This window comes from Anarrhichthys ocellatus, unplaced genomic scaffold (genome assembly GCF_004355925.1).
Source record: "Anarrhichthys ocellatus isolate YVR2014 unplaced genomic scaffold, GSC_Weel_1.0 scaffold82, whole genome shotgun sequence".
NCBI classification, from domain to species: domain Eukaryota; kingdom Metazoa; phylum Chordata; class Actinopteri; order Perciformes; family Anarhichadidae; genus Anarrhichthys; species Anarrhichthys ocellatus.
This window is the reverse complement of record NW_022280112.1, coordinates 773722-779473: the sequence shown is the minus strand read 5'-3', so window position 1 is coordinate 779473 and position 5752 is coordinate 773722. Positions and strand designations below refer to the sequence as shown.

General features: G+C 40.9%; 1 protein-coding gene across 10 annotated transcripts in view; it reads right to left on the bottom strand.

The window, feature by feature from the left end:
• The window catches only part of astn1 (astrotactin 1), a 366216-nt gene that overhangs the window by 7514 nt on the left and 352950 nt on the right, over positions 1 to 5752 (bottom strand). The gene's annotated exons all lie outside the window — the stretch shown is intronic.

The following is a 5752-nucleotide window of genomic DNA, read 5'->3' as shown; positions in this document are numbered from 1 at the left end:
CACACACACACACACACACACACACACACACACACACACACACACACCATGTGGATCCATCCTATCAGACATACTGACACACAGATCCCAGACTTAGAGTAGACTTTCCTGTCATCACTCTACTGTGGCTAATATTAATATCAATGATAATGACAACTTTAATTATACAGCACATATCTGAACAAGGTTACAAAGTGCTTAACAAAATGCACGAGAATAAAACAAACACACCCTTCACAATAAAGTTCTAATGATATATAATATTATGTGGAAATAAATCTACATTGACTTCTTGATTGACACGAGGAATGAACAGCGGTCTGCTGGATCAGAGATCCTGGTTTGTTGGACCCATCCCCTGTCTCTCCCACCTGCCCCGTCTGGGCTTTTGCGGTCTTAATACTTGGTCGTTGATAACATACAAAGTCATTTCATGGGATATCTATGAACTACGATGCATTAAACGATTGCTGGACGAGACCAGCCTGAAAAAGAAGAAAGATGCCAATAAAGAACCATCATAACAACTGAAACACTCTCCATTACATTTATATATATATACTGTATACATAATACATTTGACTGGAACCACACCAAGCAGCACCTTGGATCTTTCCTAGTATACTTTGAATTGTTATGTAAATTCATAAAAATCCATACTTATATTGATAATTGGATATTATTTTTACTGTGAACTTATATCACAGTTTGTAAATATATCTATATGTTTCTGTTCACTGTTCAGTATGACAGAAAACAAGCAGCACTTCTACTTTGACCTCTTGTTTTAATAGTTGACAGAAGGACACAAACACAGAGAGCAAAGTAAACAGTCTGCTGTGATTATGATTATGATTTCCTGAGAGAAATTGCAACCATAACAATACTTATTATCGCAAGCGCTCCTCTGATTAGAGAGACTGTCATGTAAAAACAGAAAGAAAATCACGGATTTTTCAGTCCATCAAAGGGCACGGAGTCTAACCAAGGACCATGTTGGGGCCGAGCCGGCCGGGGCCCAGCCACAACATCTTTGTGCTCATGAGTCAACAGCCCGGCGATGACAGGGTCAAGCCTCGGAGAGACAGCCTCACAATGACTTTATGGTTCCAGTTAGAACGTCACGCGATGCTGCATGAAAAAAGACGTCAGTGAGATTCAATACGTTTCTAAAAACAGCCGATCCGAACATCCGCCGCCACAAGAAAGATGAAGCCACATTTGTTCATATATTTGTCTCCAGATGTTGCTTACTTGGCTGATAGGAGTTTACATTGAGTCGGGGCCGAGCACATCTCTTCTTATCCGTACTTCAACTCGCTAATGGAAATCTGATTCAGCCCTGGTTGTTTGAGACGAGGAAACTGAGGAATTCCCTTCTTAAAAACATTGAGCTGATTTGGGAAGATGAAACTGTGTGTCTGTACATACACAGTCTGTGGTGTGTGTCTGTGTGTGTGTGCTGGAGGGGAGTCTGTCTGCTCTGTTTACTGTGGTACCACAGATTGTTTGGGTGGGAGAGGTGTATTCCTTCTCAAGACAAACAAATGGTGATTTCAGAGAAAACCACAAACAAAGGGGACTTAATGTTATAAGTCTGTTATGGGGGACAAGGACTGTCTCGTCTCTGGGCAGATTTTGCTGTGGTAGATATTATCTAAAGGTTCCCAGTGGAATTTCTGGCCTCTAGTAGCGCTGTGGAGTTGTTTTTCTATGAGTGGATTCCCATTTTATCTATTACGTGTAAAGTTTCGCCAACTGGCATGTTTACCGTTTCAAGCTTTCGGTGTCCCTTTAAGACTTTTGTCAGGAGCTGGTAGAGGCGTACTAAATACAGACAGTCCTCCCCAACACAACGGCCACATAGGTCGTCTGTGCGAAGTGTTTATTACGAAACATATTTAAGTTTGTCGTAAGTTGTAGCCCTCTAGTGGCCATAGTAATTAAGACAGGAGCAAAAGAGGATATCAGGTGAAGTAGTATAAAGAAGAACAGAGTCCATGTGACGAGGTCGGACTGGATGGATGAGTCAAACAAACATAGGACTCCGACTCAGGAGGAATAAATAAGTAAATAAGGTAACTTACATACAAAAGTAAGCTAATATAACTTACTAAAGCTACGTCACATAGGTTACATGCTTAACTTACACACATACGTGACCTAAGTTACGTAACAATACACTTATTTTAACACAAACCATGATCGTTTTCTGAACCTAACTAAGTTTATTTATTTCTTTAAAATATAAGGAAATATCAGGTGTACCAGCTGATTGGTCAACTGGCGATGTTACAGGTCTGTGATATCACCACCAAAGAAGGTAATTCTGAGGTACTGGTCTGATGATTATAATTATGATATTCAGCACATAACTTTGCTAATTCTTGTGCTGAATCAGGTTTGTATACTACTATCTTGATATTTTCTAGAAATTCCAAAATGGCATTATTTTGGTTTGCCGTGTGGCCGCTCGCTCAGTAACGATAGACAGCATCCAGCTCAGCGTCAGTCCTCAGAGTCTCCCTCACACCGAACCACCGTAGGAGTCTACCATTCATTTGATGACTCGGCCAAAGGAAACACGTTTATGCGTCCTTCCCTCACCTTGAATGCACTTCTCTCCTCTTCTTTTCCAGGTCTGAGGTGCTCTTGATTAACATGGATCAGCCCTCCCTCTCTCAGTGAAAAAAAACATTTCAGCTGCAACTCCCTCAATTACATCAACTCTTTCCAGCATGGAGCCCATTAAAAACAAGCTTTGGTTGAGGGCGGGGGAGCCCACAGACGGAGAGGGAAACAGAGAGTTAATCAGTTTCACCTGTCAAAGTAAGAGCATGAACCACAGACCGGACACATGGCTCTGTTTATGAAACATTAAGCTACAATTTTAATTTTACATTACGGGTACTTATCCGTAGTTGGGGGGGGGTCGTGCGTTACTAAATGGCCCTGGTGATGTCACAGAGGTTTAGTAATTGTACTTCACACACACGACGGCCGACAATCAAAGACAGTGCTTTGGAAGATGGGAGGAGAACATCTGGCCACCTTTGAGAATCAAAACAAGTCCCGATCCCATGGAGGTGGGTCTGTGTGAGCCACTGGAGGGTGAGTTTGGAAATGTACGTTTTTATTAAAAAATGTGAGAAAGAAATGCTTTGGCTTAATACTGCAGAACTATGTTTTTTTGGTGGGGGTTGTTTAGCGTGTGGTTTTTAAGAAGAAGGGCTGCCCCCCTGTTAAGATGTCTTACTTGTTATTGAAATAGTACAATTGCGGGTTTAAGTTGTACACAAGCGGAGAACACAATGAACTCTAGCTTAGTTGTACTACTTTCAGTCGTAGAGGGTATTCAGAGCGTAAGTGGCACTGTCCTGAAAAACAAAGCAGAGCGTCCTCACCAAGAAAACGTCCGATAAGTCGTCTGTGTAAGCAGCTTATTACAACTCATATTTACATTTATTGTTAGGCGGCAACCTCTAGTGGCCAAAGTAAGAACTAAGGTGATGTAGAGCGTCAATCTTTGTCACAGAATGTAAGGTTTAGCAACAAAACCACGTAGTTAGGTTTACTAAAAGTGCGTGGTTGACGTTAACTTTACCGACTAACGTACACATGGCTACCGTCAGACTAGAGTCAAAAGTCGTTACTCATGTGACTCACCCAAATTGCTTGTGTCTGAGAGAAAAGCTACTAACAGCTTAATGCACTGCTGTCGGTGGGTTGCTGCAGTTGGTGGGTCAAAGAAAGCTAAAACAGCCTAAACATGACTGAAGCACATTAGAACAGCAACATTCATGTCACAAACATACAGTTAGGCCATAAGTGTTACATAAGAAGTGGACAGAGTCACCTTAATGTCACCCATCGGTTTGTGGACTGCTTTTTTAAAGCCTCCAGTTAAGTATTTTGGACTTTGCCATCTTAGGTTTTGGCTGTTGCCATTTTGGGTTTTTTTTGCAATCAGAAGTGAAGTGAGAGGGTGGAGCAAAGTTAAACAGAACGCTGAATAAGACATTTTTAGGCAACCAAATTGTTACAAGTAACTTTCATGAACTGAAAACACACTGTGTTAAGATAAGACAAAAACACGGACAACGATGTGGTAGAGACCTGTCAATCACTGTGTAGCCCCGCCCTAAAGCATACCCTGCTTTATGGTCTATTTGACTCTAAATGGACCATAATTTACTAAATGAACATCATGCTGTATTGAAGAAGACTTGAAACTAGAGATTGAGACCATAAACTCATGTTTACAATGTTTACTGAGGTAATAAATCAAGAGAGAAGTAGAGTCATTTTCTCAAAGACTTCTATACAACCAGAGGGGTCGCCCCCTGATGGACAGAAGAGAGAATGCAGGTTTAACACATGAAGCATCGGCTTCACTATTCTGTGTCTGTGTTGTTTGCAATGAAGGAATATGTATCCATTGAAACACTATGTCTCATTGATGTGTTTTCAGTAGTTCTTGGACAACGATGGAGGTCGATGGCACAGAGGAATAAGACACATCAGACTTTGATACACACATTCATTCATTCGTGGTTTTGGTCTTTTCATCGGATCATTGGGAGAAATTTGGGGTTGAGTATCTTGCCCAAGGACACGTCAACATGCGGACTGGAAGAGCGAGGGATGGAGTAGCCGATCTTCCAATCAGTGGATGACCCTCTATACCTCCTGAGCCACAGACAACGCAGGAAGTCTTTACAAGTATTTGGTATTGTAAATCAGGTCTATGGCTCGCTGTTCAGATGTTAAGAGTTTCAAACGACCAGTCAGGGATATAGTTCACTTCAAATCTGCCGTATGTTTAATTCTTATGGCCTGCAAACAGCTAAACCAGAGTCTGAGTTTTCCCACATGTAGTATTTGAAATTGCTGGTGGCTATTTAATTTCTGAAAGCTCCATGTGCTCAAATTGCTCTGTAAAGTGGCGTTCACACTGAACCCAGCCAGACTCTTTTGTGTAGTTGCCACTTTTCTGCAATCTTGCGGGCCAGGCTGTTATTGTTCAAAGTTCAGTGCGACAGATTGCACTTTCATGGTGGGAGGGCAACTCATAAATGGAGTAGACACACATGCACACACTGCAGAGACTGATTACGGCCCACACTTTGTTAGAATGGTAAAAGTGTGACTCGGGGGCAGAGCTACTGTTCTGAGTCAGCACCAGTCATGTCGTTGGGCCCTTCTGATGAATTGACCATAAAATGAATGAATTTACTGGAAGGAATACATCATATTAGAGATTACATATCAGGACCCTTCTGAAATACAAACAGAACACCAAGCGTTTGGTCTTTTCAACGTATTTCCCCGTTTCCGTCATTTCCCTTCCTTATCTACTGCAGTATCAATGCAAAATGCTGCTTATAATGTGTCAATCAATCAATTTTCCATCATCTAAAATTTGGAAATCTTTTGTTCTTTGCCCTTGCTTTAAAATCTGTTTATTCTAAGACAGACAAATCTAGAATATACCGTATGTGGGTCAAATGATAACTGGGCCTGGGTCAGGTCGCGATTTATTGCAGATAACTGTGATATTTAGAAAAATGAAATATTGAGCTTATGTTAATAATACACACAGCACTATAAATAATTTCATATACACAGTTATGGTGACAGAATCTCTCTCCACCTCCCAACACTCGTATTTTTCGTATAATTTGCACAAAAAAAAGATGAATTTGACTTTCTTTCCATTTTTCCATATACAGTATATATATATATATATATA